General features: G+C 39.2%; 1 non-coding gene and 2 pseudogenes across 1 annotated transcript; all 3 read right to left on the bottom strand.

Annotated features, from left to right (window-relative positions):
* Nucleotides 1-5,644: 5,644 nt before the first annotated feature.
* Nucleotides 5,645-7,975, bottom strand: LOC136306624 (tRNA-splicing endonuclease subunit Sen54 pseudogene; annotated as a pseudogene).
* A 737-nt stretch (nt 7,976-8,712) lies between these two features.
* On the bottom strand, nt 8,713-9,606 carry LOC136337945 (serine/arginine-rich splicing factor 3 pseudogene; annotated as a pseudogene).
* Nucleotides 9,607-10,128: 522 nt separating this feature from the next.
* TRNAS-AGA (transfer RNA serine (anticodon AGA)) lies at nt 10,129-10,204 on the bottom strand. The gene has a single exon. It is a non-coding gene; the product is annotated as a tRNA-Ser (tRNA).
* Between the last annotated feature and the right edge of the window lie 5,628 nt (nt 10,205-15,832).

Genomic DNA, 15,832 nt, shown 5'->3' with positions numbered 1-15,832 from the left:
CAGCAGAAGTATGATCCTGGCTCTCATGAGACTTCAATTATAATGGGGAAGATGCACAATAAACAACATACACAAACACATACACACATATATTTTGTGATGAGAACTTTAAAACAAGAATTGGATGTTGAGAGACAGGATACCTTTGGTAGTGGTTGGGATGATAGAGGTCTACTTTAGAGTGCAATGTCAGAGAAGATCTCTCTGAGGTGACATTTATGCTAGAATGTGAATGATAAGAAGACTGCCATGCAAAAAATAAAAGAAAGCATTCTATGAAGAAAGAAGAGCGTGTGTGAAGTCCAAAGGCAGGAAACACCTTGGGGAATTCCTGAAATGTAAAGAAGGCCAATGACACTGGAGCATAAAGAGCAAGAGACAGGAGTTTAGAAGAAAAAAGAGGGAAGAATTCAGGCTCACAGTATTCAGACTGTCAGGGTCATGCTAATTGCAGGCATTAGCGCCTTACTTACTTACTTACTTTATTTATTTATTTATTTTCTATTTTTCTGAAGTGAGAAGCAGGGAGGCAAAGAGACAGATTCCTGCATGTACCCAACTGGGATCCACCTGGCAAGCCCACCAGGGGGCGATGTTCTGCTCATCTAAGCCTTTGCTCTGTTGCAACCCAAGCCATTCTAGTGCTTGAGGCAGAGGCCATGGAGCCATCCTCAGCTCCTGGGCCAACATTGCTCCATTGGAGCCTTGGCTGTGGGAGGGGAAGAGAGAGATAGAGAGGAAGGAGAAGGGGAAGGATGGAGAAGCAGATGAGCACTTCTCCTGTGTGCCCTGGCCAGGAATTGAATCCAGGACTTCCACACGCCAGGTTGTCGCTTTACCACTGAGCCAGCTGGCCAGGTCCTAGTGTCTTACTTTAACTGCAAGTGGAAACCACTGAAAGGTTTTCTACAAAGGTAAGTATGATATGATTATTCATAGAAAGTTGAAAATTAAATGTACAAGATGAGTGTGATACCCCACATTGACAAAATGAAAGTAAAAAACCTATGTTCATTTTAAATGCAGAAAAAGCATTTGACAAAATTTAACATTCATTTATGATGAAAGCACTCAAAAGTATGGGTATAAAGTGGTATTCCTCAAAATAATAAAGGCTGTGTTTGACAAGCCTATAGCTAACATCAAACTCAATAGTGAAAAGCTGAAAGTTTTTTTTCTAAGATCAGGAACAAGACAAGGATGCCCACTTTCACCTTATCCAACATAGTATTAGACATCCTACCCAGAGCAATTAGGCAACAAAAGAAATTAGCCTGACTGGTGGTGGTGCAGTGGATAGAGTGTCAACCTGGGACGCTAAAGTCCCCAGTTTGAAACCCCAAGGTTGTTGGCTTGAGCACGGGGTCGATGGCTTGAGTGTGGGATCATCAACATGATCCCATGGTCACTGACTAGAAGGCCAAGGTTGCTAGCTTGAGCCCAAGGTCACTGGCTTGAGCAAAGGGTCACTGACATGGCTGGAGCTGTGCCAACAATGGCCCATATGAGAAGCAATCAATGAACAACTAAAATGCTGCAACTATGAGTTGATGCTTCTCATCTCTCTCCTTTCTGTGTCTCTTTTTCTAAAAAAATAGAAAAAAAAAGACACAAAAGATATCTAAATCAGAAAGAAAGAAAACTGTCACTATTTGAGATAACATGAACTGTATGTAGAAAATTCTAAAGAGTTAAAAAAAATAGAACAAATAGCAAATTTAGTGAAGTTGTAGGATGCAGAATCAATACATAAAAGTCAGTTGCATTTAACTATCAGAAATAGAAATAAAGAGAACAATCCCATTTATATTCTATTAAAAAAATAGAATACCTAGGAATAAATTTAATCAGGGACATGAAAGACCTGTATATTGAAAACAAGACTTTACTGAGAGAAGTTAAAGAAGGCACAAATAAATGGAAAGATATCCCATGCTAATGAATTGCAAGAATTAATACTGTTAAAATGTCTATACTACCTAAAACAATCTACAAATTCCAATGATTTTTTCAAAGAAATAGAACAAATAAATCTAAAATGGTATGGAGCCAAAAAAAAAAAAAAAAAAAAAAAAAAGAAAAAAAAGAAAGAAAGAAAGAAAGAAAGAAAGAAAGAAAGAAAGAAAGAAAGAAAGAAAATTCTATTAACCAAAACAATCTTGAAAAAGTACAACAAAGTTAGAGGCATCACATTTCCTGATTTCAAACTATACTGTATTATAAAGCTATATTAATTAAAACAGTATGTAATCAGCATAAAAACAAACACATAGGTCCATGGAATAGGATAGAGAGACCAGAAATAAATCCATACACATATGGTCAGTTAATTAATGATAAAGCCAAGAATATATATATAATGGGGAAAGAATGTTAAGAAAACTGGACAGCAACATGCAAAAGAATGAAAACTTGACCACCATCTTACACCATACACAAAAATTAACTCAAAATAGAACACACACTTAAGTGGAAGATATGAAACCTTAAAATTTCTAGAATACAACATAGTGGTAAGCTTTTTGACATAAGTCTTCATGACAATTTTTAAAATCTGACACCGAAAGCAAAGGCAAAAAAACAAACAAAAATAAAGCATTGGAGTCCACCTTGTGGTGGTGCAATGAATAAAGTATCGACCTGGATGCTGAGGTCGCCGGTTCAAAACCCCAGGCTTGCTTGGTCAAGGCACATATGGGAGATGACGCTTCGTACTCCTCTCCCCTTTTCTTTTTCTTTCTCTTCTCTCTCTAAAATCAAGAAATTAAATCTTTAAAAAAAGTAAATTAAATAAAAAAGATAAAGCAGTGGGACTATATTATAATAAAAAACTTCTGCACAGAAAAGAAACAATTACCAAAATGAAAAAACAACCTATTGAATGGGAAAAAATATTTGCAAATTATATATCTAAGGGGCTAATATCTGAAATATATAAAGAATTTATACAACCTAATATTTAAAAACCCCAAAAATTTTAATTAAAAAATAGGTAGAAGATCTAAATAGACATTTATCCAAAGAAGATATTTGAATGGCCAACAGGTACATGAAAAGATGATCAATGCCACTATTCATCAGGGAAGTGCAATTCAAAACCACAATGAGGTATCATCTTGTACCTGGTAGAAGGCTCTTGTCAAAGAGACAGGTGTTAGTAAGAATGTAGAGAAAAGGGAACCCTGCGTACTATTGTTAGGAATGTAAATGGGTACTGCCACTGTAGATAATAGTATGGAGATTATAAAATAAAAAATAACAAAATAAGTAAAAAATATATAGAACTGACGCACATGATTCAGCCAGTCCGTGTATTTATTCAAAGTAAGTGAAAATATTAACTTAAAAATATATCTGTATATATGCCTCCCTATGTTCATTGCAGCATTATTTACAACAGCCAAGATAGGGAAACAACTGAAGTGTCCATCAATGGATGAATGGATAAGAAAATGTGGTGTACACATATATCCACATCCACATCCACATGTGCATACAGGAATATTATTTAGTCGTAAAAAAGAAGAAAATCTTGTCATTTGTAACAAATGGATAGACCTCAAGGACATTATGCTAAGTACAGTAAGTCATACAGAAATAGACAAATAGTGTATAGTCTCTTTTATATGTGGAATCTAAAAAACAAAACAAACTCAAATCCAAGCTCCCGGAGGCAGAGGTGGGAGGAGACAAATGGGTGAAGGAAGTCAAAAGGTAAAAGACAAAAAATGCAGTTGATATAAATTTAAAAAGTATAGGATTTTAATTTTTTTCATGTGCAGCATTATATATTTTGGGGGTATTGTTTCATTTTTGCTTTAGAGTTATTTCTGGTAGAGAACTAGCAGTCATCTATAATAATTACTGAGGAGAGAAGAAAAGTTCTGCAGCTTGACTTTAGGAAAGTTGTTTAGCCACTCTTCCATGCCAGAACTCTGAATGTTAAAAATAAAATATGGTAAAGTAAGTTTTAAGGCAGTGATTCAATAATATTCTTTTTGAAGTTTATTTACATTTTGCCATATTACTGGCTACATTCTTTTCAAAACCTCTAGTAAAGAGTGCTACTCTTGAAAGCTAGTCCAGAAATACTGTGCACATAATGATTTCAGATACCGTCTCAAGCTGTTACTTACTGTTCTCTGTTTGACCTCACAATGGCCTTAATCCTTTAAAGCTTCTTGGGTAAAGGAGGAGAATGAGAGAAAATATTGAAGTTTTCATGATAAAATTATGCTTTATGCAGAAACGGAAGAGAACATTTCTTTGCTGAAACCCAGTGCACATGTAATAACGAGCATACTGTTCACCCATAGACAGTGATGAGAGTGTTACATGATGATTTTGAGTGTGTGCTTGTTCTTTAAGTTAGTTTGTGGAAAATGGAAGAATGGGATTTGTTGCTTCAGGTGAAAGAACAGAATTACATACTTGAACCTTAGTTATACTAAAAAAAGGAATTATAAAATATAAGGAGGGAATATATATGCACTACATATGTTTCCTCTAAAAGTTTAAAACCTTGATGAGTTTATAAATTTACAGTTTATATAGGCTTCCCCCTCCCCCCATATTATAGGTGAATAAACTGAGTTTTCTGCTTGTCTGGAATGTATTCCTAATTGCTATGGAGGATATGTCTTTGAATCTAGATTATGCCCATGACAGCCTGTGCCCGCTTCTCTGGTCTTCAATTTTCTCCTCTGTACAGGTGGCCAGAGAGGTACCTGCTATGGCCCACATCCAGGACTTCCTTGCCCTCTGTGCACTTGCCCTGAGTGGCTGAGGTAGGTGGCACAGCCCACACACTGCTGTCCAGCTGCTGGTGGACCCTGTGCTCTCGCCTCAAAGAAGTAGAACTTAAACCTGGCTCTGAGAGATTTTCCTTCACTTATTAGAAAGTTCAAGGAAGGAATTACACACTCTGTGGTTACGAGTGACTAGAGTGAGCAGGATGGAGACTGAAAGACCATAAGGTGGTTTTCATTAGGAGGAATTTTACCCTGGGGGCACATTATATATAGTTAGGTTTCTTGGTTAACAGTCCTGTAGTTTATTAGTTAGTCTCTGACCTTGTGCTGCTAACTTGAACTTATTTAACCTGCTCCTGATTCTGTATCCTTTTGTTTTGCCTGCTTTTAAAAGGAAAAAAAAAAAAGGATAAAACACCTAATTTAGGAAGATACTAAATTTGCACTATGATGTGGAGTTGAAGTTTGTGTGTGAGTGGTTTGGCTACTTCAATCTCTGGCTACTAAGGAATTTATTTTTTAAATATAGTGGGGGTTTTTAATTTTTATTAAGGCTCATCTGCTGATATAATTTTGCCATGCACTCCAACATCTGAATGGAAATACTTATACATATCTTTAGTGAAGTAATTTTATATATTTTCTTGTCTTTCTTTAAAAAGGGCTCTCCTTTGGGGGGGGGTCTTTGGCTTTATCGCATGAAGCAGGCACCCTCTCGTTTCAAGGCACAGAACGCCCCTTTTCTGCCCCATCTTGCTAGGTCTCTAGCATCCAGTGCTGGGTTCCCAGAGAATCACTGCAAGGCAGCAGTCTCCCTCCCAGGGGTTGCAAGTGCTGCAGCAGCCAGGTAGGGAGGCTCAGCTTGGCTCTTCTGCAAAGGGCCGAGGCCGGGACTACCTATGGCGTCTACAAAGGTAGGAGGCAGCTGAGATGGTTCCTGAGAGTAGACAGTCCAAGTGCCCTGCCCCCAAGCAGGCCCCAGGCGCTGTGGGAGTGTGAGAGCTGGGCAGTGTCCCCGATCCCTGGGCAGTGTCTCCGTGATCCACCAGGGAGAAGATCAGAGGAACATCCCTGCTCTGGGAGGACAACCACTTGAGGGTGCAGAGGTCTAGGACTGGCTCATGAAATCCACTGACGCACATCCGGGGACAGGGCTTGCCAGGATTATTATTTCAGGATGTGGCCACAGCATTGGCCTGGTAAACATCAAAGCTGATCTCCAAGCCCCCAGATTTCTCCAGAAATCAGACCCCTCCATCAGAAAGGTGTGTCATCTGCAGCACAGAGAGATCTTTTGAAGGACTGTGGCTCAGTAAGGAGGTGACAGGCAGGTGCGTGTGTAGGGCGTGGCACCATGTCTTCTCCAGGGGCGGTCTCTGCAGCAGCTCCGTGTACTCCTGCAGCTGGGGCGGTACTGCACCTCCGTTCACGTTTCCTTCCTCCTGGAAGTGCTGGGACCGCCTGTTGCTCCTGTTTCGTCTGGAGAGCTTCTCCTTCAGCCGGTTCAGCTTCTGGCCCCACGTCTCAGCGTCTTTCTCCTTCCTGCCCAGTGACATTGGCCAGGAGCAGCTCTGGGGCTGGGCAAGCAGGAGGGTGTGGCGGCTCTCTGAAGCCGCAGTAGGGAAGGAAATCTGCTCAAAGTTCCAGCGTGGCCTACAAGCTCCTGGACCTCATTCTCTACTTTGCTACTTTCCTGGCTGTCCCACTACCTGACGGACCAAGGCAGGGCAGGTCTCCCGGGACCCCAGCAACTGAAAGGGGCACCACTGGGCCCTTTATGGGGCTTGACTCCTGAAGTTTCTCCTCTGAGCATCAGCTGTTCTGGTTGCTGAGTGGTGGGATAGAGGCTTCCAGGCTCTGGGGTATCCGGTCCACCCCCTGCAGGTGGTTCTTTAAGGCCTTGGGCTTATTATTAATGGACCGAGAGCTGGAGCTCCTCCTCTTCCTCTTGCTATTCCATCCTCCATGCGCTGGGCACTGCTGTCCTAGTTCAGCTGCCTGTCCTAAGGGGACAGGATGTATGGTTGGAATTGCTGGACCACATAGCCCAGTCTCTTCAGGTGGCTGAAGACCTGGTACTGCAGGGAAGTTCCATTGTCCTCAGCAGTAGCTGGTAAGCCTCCTGGACTCACCAGCATGCTAAATTATTCATTTCTGCAATATTAAGTATAAGAATAACGAGGGTACAACACTATCACAATAGTAGCATGAATGTTTATTTTTGAGGTATTAAAGTGTCTCCATTGTGTATTCATAGCAACAATTAAGCTTCTGGTAAGGCCAAAGGGTGAGAATGCTTAAATGAGCCTTTTTATGCCATCCATTATCAACTTGGAAAGTCAATACTAATAGGGAAAGCACAAGAATGATGACTAAGTTCATTACATGTGATCAGAAAATGAAACACATCTACCATGTTAATGTCATTTTCAATTCATGGTGATATTTACTGAAAATACTCTGCAATATTTGGCAAAGTTAAAAGAGAGATTGCTCCCCAATTAACCAGAGGATCAAAAAGGAAAGATTAGGGAGGGGAGTGTTGTCTACATTTCTATTTTAAAGAAGCAAAATGTTTGGAAAGGTCAGGCTTTGAGTGAGCTAACCTCCACCACGTTTAGTATTCAGGTTGACTAATGAGCACTTCAGTCATTATTCTAATGGATGCATTTATGCTGAAGAAGAATAATAAAGTGCTTTTCAATAACTGGTGCCAATAGCAACTCCATAGATGGAAACTAAATCATTTCTCTATTATCTATTTAGTGGCCTAAAATATCTTCGAGCCCAATATAAATCATGATTTTTATACTATAATATTTTTTATTAAATATGTTGGATGCATTAATTTAATGTCATTCAACAAATATTTATTGAACTTCTACTTTGTGCAAAGTCTAGACTCTGTAGAAACAGGTATTATACAAAAAGTCTCTGACCTCATGGTGCTATCATTCTAGAATGACTTTACAGGAATTATCTAAATATAGTTAAGAAACATAGTATCTGGCATCCTAGTCTTGCTTTTGTGATGAACTTTTCCCTCTCTGAACATGGATTTGGAGTGTATTAAAGGAATTGCATAGATCCTAGCACCATCTCAAGTAAGGTGTGAGTCCTTTCGATGTGAAGAAAACTAATAGCTATACAACATTAAATCTCAAAGTGATCACTAGGGTGCATAATATAACCTTTACTCTCTCCCCTACTTTCTCCTTAAGCATATATCATATGGAAAGAAAAGTTCCTGTTTTGGCATTGCATGTAATTACAAGGATCAACAATGGAATAAACAAATTCTTTGTGAAAAGAAACTATAACTTTAATGTTTTTAAATGCTTTCTCTTCAGATAGTAAATAAAGTTGAGTTAACTATAATGAACTTACAAAGACACAATGATAATAATTACTGCCAGTTTTTAGTGACTTCCGTAGAACATTGGGTTTTTTTTTGTTTGTTTTGTTTTGTTTTTTTGTAACCAAAACTTTAATCCCAAGGATTCTCACAAAACATATTACAAATGACAGCATGAAAAAAAATTTGTGCACAGTAACTCAAAGTTCAGCTCTACATTGTATCCTTAAACTGGCAGGACACTGGTATCTTTGAATAGTCTCAAATTTCCAAATGAAGAATGTTGTTACAAAGGGTTATATGTTCATGTACAGCAACTACATAAAAAATTTATGACCGAAAGCAAAGAAAGGTAAACTAGCTTTCTTAAAACTTCTTAGATTCTACACCAACTGGACAACTTCCGCCCAGTGTGTTAAAATTTTTTAAGCCTCTAGTTTAATCTTGCAGCTTTAATTTTTACCTATACTGGCTTGTGTTCACAGCAGCTTTTGAAGACTGCTCGTCCAACTACAGCTGCATATTACATCCTAGCTATGGAAAGTCTAAGTTCAAATTTTGCCAGTCTTGTTTCCACAATATTAAACATCACACTTTAGCTGGGCAGGAGTTTAGAGGTTTATTATCAGTCTACCCAAGACTAAAGTTCAAAGCAAATTTAATTTTGCTTAAGGGAACATTGTAAAGTAACAATTCTTGATATTAACATGCCTCAGGTGATCTATTTTAAACCATAGAGAATTACATCTTTATGTGTCACTGTTCCAAGACAAACAAATGTGAACAGCTAATACATCTTAAAAATGTACCAAGCTTATGAAGTTTCAAACAAAACTTGAATTTTCTGTACATACTCCTGTCAAATGAAGGGATTTCCTGTACACCACTCCTCTTGCAAACTGGTCTTCTATTTCCTTTCATTTGACCTAGATCGGCTACGAGACCTAGAGAAAGATCTGGACGGCTTGTGATTTCTCTCCCTAGACAGTGATCTCTCTCTTCTCCTATCTCTAGAAAGGGACCTGCTCCGGCTGCGGGAGAAGCTTCTCCGTCTTGGAGATCTGCGCCTAGGTGGAGGACTCCTCCGATAATCATCTCGAGGGCGACGACCCCAAGAGGGAGGTGGACTGGGATTTCGACTTCTCTTCTCACCATTTGAGAGTTCCACTCTTACCCGCAGCCACACAGTGTTCTCCCATCTAGCTCTCCGACAGCATCGGCTGCATCTCGGGGATCTTCAAATTCAACAAAAGCAAAGCGGGGAGGGTTTCTAGCAACCCACACACTTCGGAGTGGTCCATAATAGCCGAAGGCTCGCTCCAACTCAGTCTTGTTACCGTTGTTTCCTATATTACCTACATAAATCTTACAATCCAATGGACAGGAATCACGATGCATTTCGAGATCTTGAGTTAGAAATGCGGCGGCTCCAATCTACACACACCCTCAGACGGCTCTTCCGCTCCCTTCCGCCCGGCTCCCAAACACCGTCAACCCTACCCAGCGTCCATGAAATGGCGGTAGAACATTGTTTTATACAAGGTTGAAATGATTTTGTAGTCAAATAAGTTGGGAAACTTGAAATTGAAACCTCCTGTTGGGTTTATTTTGCACATTAGTATACTGACACTTGGAGAAGTCCTGAAATTAAGAAGCCTCTTTAACCCAGTGATTCTCAAACATATTTGGCCAGGGAACTTTTTTTAAAAATTTATTTTATTTTATTTTTTTTTTTTGCTTTTTTCTGAAGCTGGAAACAGGGAGAGACAGTCAGACAGACTCCCGCATGCGCCCGACCGGGATCCACCCGGCACGCCCACCAGGGGGCGATGCTCTGCCCATCCTGGGTGTCGCCATGTTGCGACCAGAGCCACTCTAGCGCCTGGGGCAGAGGCCAAGGAGCCATCCCCAGCGCCCAGGCCATCTTTGCTCCAATGGAGCCTTGGCTGCGGGAGGGAAAGAGAGAGACAGAGAGGAAGGTGCGGCGGAGGGGTGGAGAAGCAAATGGGCGCTTCTCCTGTGTGCCCTGGCTGGGAATCGAACCCAGGTCCTCCGCATTCTAGGCCGACGCTCTACCGCTGAGCCAACCGGCCAGGGCCAGGGAACTTTTTTTATGAAACAATAATTAACATCTGTGGAAAGGTACCCGACCCTCCATCCACTGTGTCACTGCCTGGTCAGGCATATTATTTTTTTTTTTAGGGCTTAATTTTATGTATTAGTTAGAGCTTATTCAGGTTTCCTGAGTTTCCTACAATGTTGTATAGAGTGCTAAGAATTCCCCTCCCCAATGTTTGGAAGAATTGTCTTTTGAGGACATCACAAAAGTTACTAACTCACTGAAATCAGTGGGTTAAGTACTTCAAATTAAATCAGCAATTAGCAAAAAACAAAAACAATTTACAAAACTATTTTGTAGATCCAAACAATTATATTATTAACTACATCTTTTTTTTCCCTTTATTTACTCTTTGACTTGTGAGTGGGTATTGACTTCTTTGAAAAAAGCTGTAGATAGAAATCTCTTTGTCAAATTACTTTTCATAACTGAATTTTACATGCCTAAATTTGTGTGTTTGATTTGGAAGACTGGGTAATATATACCATGTGATATGGCTACTATAAGAGCTTTTCCCTTCATTATGAGTTCTTTCTTTGTATTTTCATTTTTTCCAATAGACGGTATTGTATACATTTTGTGCTTTTATACATGGGCCACCATGTTTGACAAAACATCGGGTCTATTTTATTTTCTCATTAAAGAAACCAGCTAATGTTCTAACGGTCACAAATCTTTCACAGAGTGAACAATGCCGGGACAGCTGGCCTCCTCTACATTTCCTGTCTGAAAGCACCTTTCTTCCCATAATTCCCATGTGGGAGCCTTCCTCTTTGATTTTGAAACTTAATGGCAAGTGTAGTCATGATGAGAAGATGGTCTCTCTTTAGAAGGCAACTGAAGTGGCAAAGGCACTGACTGAGAGAATGCTTAGCAATTTGGGGGCTGCTTTTGGAATTTTCTAGATGATCCTCAAACTCTTTGGGGAAAGTTGCTAGTTTAATGAGTAAATAATTCCACTCACTTAAACAATAAAACAGTTATGTTTTGTTTTTGTTTTTTAAAGTGATTTCTCCATCTTTCCCCTAAATCTCTCATTTGGTAGATGTGGCTTTAATTTGAAGCAATATGGTATTCTCCTCCCCCTGCTACTCCCCATTCTAACTAAACAAACTCTGTAAGAATTAGCTTTGAGTTATTCCATCTGTGGACTTTTAATTTTGTCATAAAAACACAGAAGCCTGGCAGGGAACTCTTTCCAACTGGCTACATGTATCATCTTGTCTGAAAGCTGGGTAAGTAAGTATGGCATTTAAAATAAAATAAAAAAAAAACTTCATTTATGGAACTAGTTCACACGAAGTGTTTGCCCACTTCTTTGACCATCTGTTTATGTTGACAGCCACCACCCCACATTGTGCCAAAGTGCCCTTGGCTATTAAAAACAGTGTTTTGTGTGTGAGTGGTGTGTGTGTCCTCACACATGTATGTGTTTCTGGGGTGCCATTTTCTTGAGAAATGTCTTATTAAAGGTTTCATGTGACCCATGTGGAGATATTTCAGGTCAGTTACTGTTCGGGAAACATTGCACTGAAAATGCTACCAGCCCACTCATTTTTAAAGACGCTTTCTTTCCTCCCCATCCATCCTCCCCACATGTTTAAATTTCTTTTAAGACTGTGAATATATTATCAAAATACCTGTTGAGTTTGGCTAGCATGGTGATGATATTATGAGTTGAAGGTAAATCCAAATAGGAATGTAGATGTTTCTGGTTACAGAAATATTTTGGAATGACAAGAATTCTAAGAATATGTGCTTGGCTAGATGCTTTCTGCTAACAGGAATATCCGAGTTGATATTTAGTTTACCAGACGACAGGGTAACCCATCTTTTACATTGAACAGTGTAAGTAAAGTCTCTTGGGGCAAGATCACCTCCTTGTAGATGAAAAACCATGGATACAGGGATTGCAAATCTGACTTCATCATTGGTTTTCATGCTTTGAACAGCTATTTATTAAACATTTTTAAAAACTGCCTAATAATAGGCAATTAATGCACAATACTATTTTAGGTACTGAACTGGGGAAAAAAGAGGCAGATTTTCAGTTATATCCAAATCTAGTGGGAAGTTGGAAACATGTATGATAAGAATGATAGTACAGCTAAGAGACAGTTTTTCATCACATGTAGATAAAAAATTTGACAGGATTTCCAAGGATGGAGAGGTTTTGGGAAGCTGCTGAGTGCCTCTGATAAGTTCACTCTGTTCTACACGGGCAGCCCTAAATTATCCAGAGAGTACCTGGGAGCCTGTGAGAGGCTCCGCCTTCCTCTGAGCATTGCAATACAGATACTAACATCAGAGCCAAGTATATATTTATATAGTTGGTATTTCAATACTTGAGGGGTGCAGTACAGGCTTGGAAACAAACGTATGATTTGGCGACTAGTATAACAAACTGTCACAGAACTTTTAGGTGAGGTTGAGTACATATCCTTTGTCTGGCTCTAATCTGTAATTATTACTTTTATTATTACATTTTAATTCTCTAAAATGAAGTGAAGTGATGGTAGTTTTATTTTTATTCCTCCACTTGGTTTGTCATCTTTTCAAATATGTTCGCTTTCTCTCAAAATAATTGTTCATGTTTTCCCATCAGTTGCCATAGAATTCTGTCTCAGAGCCTGGGTTGGGTTGAATAACAGATATCATCTGTGACAGCTGTAAAGTGAAGCTAACATCCCAATGAGGATGTACAATGCCAGGCTCATCCATCCAGCTGCATTTGCATTGAGAGTGCAAATAGCGGCATGTCATGGCTCACTGATGCCCAGGGCTGGAGTCATTTATTTAATAACTCTGTTCACAGGCACTGCAGGGTAACTACAGCATTTTATATTATTCAAGACAAATAAGAAATAAAAAAAATGCTGCATGAAGAAAAGCAACATTTTTGTTCTTCTCATTTACTGTGGTTGTTTAAATGCTGAGCATGCCAATCACTCCTGAGGTGTAAAACATTAACTGTTTCTATTAAGTACAGATGACTCTCCCCTTCCAGCTGTGTCATTTGATGGCATGCAGTTTTTCTTTGTGTTTATTGGGAAGGATTTGTAAGATGTATTTTCCCCCCTAACCTCTGGTATTTAAAGTGCAAGCCATTCATGCATTTTAGCAAATTGAACTTGCTTCTTATAGTTGATACTCAGAAACACGTGGGAGAAAATTCATTAACAACAAAAAACCAGTATTAAATATAGATTATGTTTACTTGTAATGAAGTTTCTTCCCCCTTTGTTCATCTACAATTAGTCTAGGTATTCAGCTTTACTTGGAATACTACAAAGTTGTCACCGAAACAGCAAGCTACAAGTAAAACAAAACAAAATCTTTAAGGAGAGGCAAAAATAGTATTAAAATAGCAACATAAAGTCACAAACTTATATTTAAAATATATAGTCATAACTCTTAATGGTAAAAATTTTTACCCGTTGGAGATGTAAAAGTGGAGAAAATTTAATCTACTTTTGTTCCTTTGATTTGTCCTTGTCACCTTTTATTTTGTGCAGTAGATTTATAAGATGTATGTAATGAATGAATGAGTTAATTATATATACCTTTTTGATAAAATCACACTGATAGAAGTAAACAGAGGAGAAGTCTGGATTTGTAAAGTGAGTGTTAGAGAGTAACCATAAACATCATAGTCAAGATAACCAAGTCCTTTGATTTGTTTTTCCTGAATAAGGTTATTTTCTTCCAAAAGGAGAATTTCCAGTATGTAAGTGCGAGGCAAAATTGGGAAAGTCCAATATATGCTATAATTGGTGAAAGTAAAATGTTTTGTCCACAGACTTTCTCTCCCTACCACAAACTTTTACAACTAACTATGCCTCATTTATAAAAAATGTAGTTTTACACTTTACAGTTGTCTGCATTCAAATTTCCTTCTAAAATAAAAGCTCCTTGAGGCAAGTCTGTGTCTTCATCACTGTAGTTTTGCTCAAAATTAAGTAAACGAAGGCTGTTTGCATGTGGACTTTCACCAGATTAAAGCTGGGAGCCGCATCGCACTGCGGTGGGCTGTCCTTGGTCTTCTGGATTAAGCACAGGAGATAGACTTGCAAACAAATAATGGCAGCACCATGGGCGTGGGTTTGGATGTGAGAGTGTAGTGGGAGCTGGTCGTCAGTCTGCCTGAAGAAGTTTGGGAGGCTTCACAGGAGAAATAAATGACGATGTGAGCTCAAGAATTTATGTCGTGGAGTCCAGTTCTAAAAATTGGACTGCACACAAAGAGCAGAATAGGAGTGCGTGAGGAAGTAGCAGGAAGCACACCTGGAAGGACAGGCAGAGGTACATTGAGAAGGGTCTTTCATATCAGTTTGGCTTCTACCTGGTAGCTGATTGGAAACATGAGGGATTTTGTTGACATAAGAAACACCCAGACCTGGAGAGAATTGTTATAAGAGTGTCCTTGAGCCAAACTGATGACATATGTTGAGGAGCAAGATCCCAAATGCTCCCTGGAATAACAGTTGTACAGCTTCTTGTATGTGGTTTGAAATTAAGGAACATTACATGGAGGCCAGAGGAAGAGACATGGAGATTGAATTACAAGATAGTTACTAGTATGTGATCTCTTGAGGGTGGTTACATTTTATTCCAAAGGTGTGTTAATCTAGATGCACAGAAAAAATGGACAGGGCTTGCTTAAGGCAAAGATAACCCTTTAATTAAAAAAATTATATGTCGCCTGGCCTGTAGTGGTGCAGTGGATCAAGCGTTGACCTGGAATGCTGAGGTTGCCGGTTCAAAACCCTGGGCTTGTCCAGTCAAGGCACATATGGGAGTTGATGGCTTCCTGCTCCTCCTCCCTCCCCCCCCCTCTCTCTGTCTCCTCTAAAAAATGAATAAATAAATAGATAATAATTTTTAAAAATTATATGTCTGAGGTATGACTACCCACTGTGATCTGCCCAGTAAGGAATTTATGATCAGATCCCTCTCTGGTTACTTTCTAGAGAACCCCTTTTCTTTTTATGCAAAATTTTAAGCTGGAGATGATTAAACACTTTAGAAAGATTATTTGGTAATAGTGAGAAGAGTGGATGGGGTGGGGTGGGGTGGGGGTTCAGGACCAAAAGCAGAAAGATCAGTTGTTGTCTGCATTATTAAAAGGACCACATTGCCACTCCCCTCCCTGTTTCTTGGGATTACCTCCCAAATAAAATGTTTTCACTCAACTCCTTGTATAAAGGATGTTTCTAAGGATAAGAAACTAAAGCAGAATTTGTTGAAAGGCAGGAGTTAATGAAATGGGGAAGTTTGAAATACAAAAGAGAGAAGAAATAATCAATGGAGCAAGGACTTCAAGAGTTGAGAGAGCTGTGGTGGTCATGTAGGAGTCTTGAGAGCAGTAGGGTAGCTGTAACTGGGAACAGAAAGGTGTGGGAGACTTGCAGAGAATTATAAAAGGTTTCAAGTGAGCTGGATACTCTAATTGTAACGAAGTAGCAAAAAGACAGTTAAATTATGCAGGAAGCACACTGAAGTACTTAATAAACATAAACATAAAGTATTATTTGTCCTGTTAATATTATTGGTATTTCATAATTTGGGGGAAATCAAGTTTCTAACAAAATAGAAAATAAAAAGTTA

Source organism: Saccopteryx bilineata, chromosome 5 (assembly GCF_036850765.1).
Source record: "Saccopteryx bilineata isolate mSacBil1 chromosome 5, mSacBil1_pri_phased_curated, whole genome shotgun sequence".
In the NCBI taxonomy this organism is placed as follows: Eukaryota; Metazoa; Chordata; class Mammalia; order Chiroptera; family Emballonuridae; genus Saccopteryx; species Saccopteryx bilineata.
The sequence above is the reverse complement of the archived record's forward strand: the minus strand, read 5'-3'. Positions and strand labels throughout refer to the sequence as shown.